Genomic DNA, 2,982 nt, shown 5'->3' with positions numbered 1-2,982 from the left:
GAATAGAAATAGTGCAAGTAGAGTCTATATGCAAGTAGTCTATATGCAAGTAAACGGAATATGATTGCACTGCCGTACCAGGCCGTGATGCAGCCAGTCAGGATACTCTCTATGGTGCACCTGTAGAAGATGCAGAGTATCCATGTTGAACTTCCTCAGCCTGCAGAACAATTACATCATAATGTCATGGGACTTTTCACACGGAGAGAAAACATACACATGTTGAGAGGAAACTGCATTTTTTTTTAAAACCACCCATTCGAACAAATTCCAAACTTCATTGCATCACAACAGAAGGTGTTCATCTGTGGAATAACTGTAATGATGAGCTGAAATACTGTGCAACTTTATCTAAACTAAAACTCTTATTTAGAAACCAAATCCTGAATGGTTCCGAGCAGGACCTGTGAACTGATGCTTGCTATTTCTTGTCGTTGTAAAAGTTATTTCTTTTTGGTTGTTTTGTACAAAAGAATGAATCCAATATCACAGATGCTGATGACGATGACCCAAACTTGTATTTTCATGAACAATGTACGCTGGGGGGGGGGGGGGGGGGTAGGACCAGAAACGTTTTTAAGCTAAAATACGATAAATATTGTTTGTTTTGTTTCTAACATGTTCAATAAATTGACTAATACAATTTTGTTTTTAAAGAGCCGCTGTTTTGGTGATGGTGTTAGTGTGATGAGTCCATGTCAGGTCCTCAGTGATGAGTCAGGTCCTCAGTGATGAGTCCATGTCAGGTCCTTAGTGATGAGTCAGGTCTTCAGTGATGAGTCCATGTCAGGTCCTCGGTGATGTGGACCCCGAGGAACCTGAAGCTGCTGACTCTCTCCACCGTAGTCCCATTGATGGCGATGGGGGCGTATCCCTCTCCTTGCTGCTTCCTGTAGTCCACAATCAGCTCCTTGGTTTTGCTGACGTTGAGATGGAGGTTGTTATCCTGGCACCAAGATGTCAGGTTTTCGACCTCCTCTCTGTACGCCGTCTCGTCGCCGTCGGTGATCTGGCCGATGACGGTCGTGTCGTCAGCAAACTTCATGAAATCTAAGACCATTTACATGTAAAACACAAAGTAAACATGTCATTTTACTTTGCAAAAGCCCAAGTTTACATTAACTGTCCGATGTTTTGTAGAAAAAAAAAATCACAAATATATACGATATATTATTGAAAATAATATACATCACAAAAATAAAAACAATAAATAAAATATATTTTAAGTAATAATAAAGCAGAATAGACCGGCAATGAAACATTTCAACATTTAACAATAGCCAACATTTTGTTCAAAAGATAACAATTATAAACACTAAAGAAATCTACCAGTTATGTGCGTGCGTGTGTACATGACTATGTGTGTTTCAACTCTCTCCATTCAAAGTCAGCGACGTTTGTAATTAATGAATGCACCTTTATCTTTATCGAGTGCTGTTTTTGTTTGTATTCCTTCCTCTCCACTCTAGTCCCATTGTCCGGATTGATCTTGAATAGGCACCTGTTAAGACAGAAGTACACTTACATTTAGTGTTTAATTACACATTCTGTGGATGATACAGCCATTAATTGTCTTTACAGTTATACAGCTTGAAGTCAAAGGGCAATGCTACTCTTAAATGTACTTTTCATTAACTGCTATGATCATATCTGTGCATTTAAAGCATTGGTTTGAATAGATTTTGTTATATAAAGTCGTCACTTGGCATCACTATCACACTGGACAGTATCGCAGCAGGTCTGTAAACAGGAGCAAGCGGTCACTTGAAGATTTGGGTAGCTACGAGTCCCATCTTGAGAGGTTTGTGTGTAACTGGGGCAGATGAGGTGCGTGTCAGTAGCAGAGTGAGCGGTGTAAAAGCATCGTAGTTAACCGAAAGAAGTTCTAATGTGTTTGTTCACTGCAATAATACCAGGTTTTCTTTTGTTGTCGACAAAGGGCCCTCTTTCCGTCATTTTCATTGAGCTGAAGTAAACATACCACCGATTGGCTAAGAGTGAGTTTGAGCTTTTAGGGAGGAGCCAAAGCACACCACTGCAAAGGAAAGGGGTACGCTGAATTTACAACCCAAGACAAAACGAGAGCATAATGCGAAACAGAATGCAGCACAATAATCTTTTTATCTCGATTATCTTGTATTGTCAGGAGCACTTATCGTGTGTCAGAAATGTGCACAATCCTCTACTCTGTGGTTTAAGATGGAATTACTTAATAATTACAATTCAAGTCTTACCTCTGCAAGAACTCCAGGGTAGCTCCCAGTTCTGAGCGATAACTGATGTTGAGGCAGTAATATGCTGCTAACATCAGCATCAGGGCGTCGACAACATTCAGGACACTGTCACTGACGATGGTCTGGTCCTCTGCTATCATGTACTGTCCAGCTGTCAGGGGAGAACTCCCTTAAGGTACACAACAGGAAAAAGTCACAAAACATTTATAAATCCAAAAAATATTTAGTGCAGATTGTTTTGTTTTTTTACTGGTGATCACATGGCCAATTGTATTTTAGGAATGATCAGCTCCTGCAGCTTTCTTTTCTTTCTTAAGTGTTTCCTAATGTTAACAGTGTAGAAAATGTCACATCATAAAGGGATAGTTTGGGTGTTTAAAGTGGGGTTTTATAAAGGTACTTATCCATAGTCAGTGTATTACCTAGAGTAGATGATGGCCGGCAGGGGCGGACTGGGAAACGGTGGACCTCTGTCGCCTGTCAGCTTAACTTCAATGATGCCGTTTAAAAACAGCAAACCGACCCGGCCGTTCGGTGATTCTACAGATGGTCAGTCCGCCCCTGCCGGTACCGAAGTGGGCCGAGTGGCCCGACCGGCCAATCGGGATTCGTCCCGAACGTCCCGATGGCCAGTCCGCCACTGATGGCCGGGATGCCCCGAGCTTGGAGATGCAGACAGGAGCAACCACCTGGAAGCAAAGCAATGTACTGCTCTGGACAGGGTCAGCAGAAAAACATATTTTAGCCA

General features: G+C 41.8%; 1 long non-coding RNA gene across 1 annotated transcript; it reads right to left on the bottom strand.

The window, feature by feature from the left end:
- Window positions 1-1,011: 1,011 nt before the first annotated feature.
- LOC117486093 lies at window positions 1,012-2,301 on the bottom strand. Its single transcript, XR_004556261.1, has 3 exons — window positions 2,235-2,301; window positions 1,417-1,501; window positions 1,012-1,050 (listed from the first exon to the last, which is right to left on the bottom strand). It is a non-coding gene; the product is annotated as an uncharacterized LOC117486093 (long non-coding RNA).
- Between the last annotated feature and the right edge of the window lie 681 nt (window positions 2,302-2,982).

Source organism: Trematomus bernacchii, unplaced genomic scaffold (assembly GCF_902827165.1).
Source record: "Trematomus bernacchii unplaced genomic scaffold, fTreBer1.1, whole genome shotgun sequence".
Lineage (NCBI taxonomy): Eukaryota > Metazoa > Chordata > Actinopteri > Perciformes > Nototheniidae > Trematomus > Trematomus bernacchii.
The sequence above is the reverse complement of the archived record's forward strand: the minus strand, read 5'-3'. Positions and strand labels throughout refer to the sequence as shown.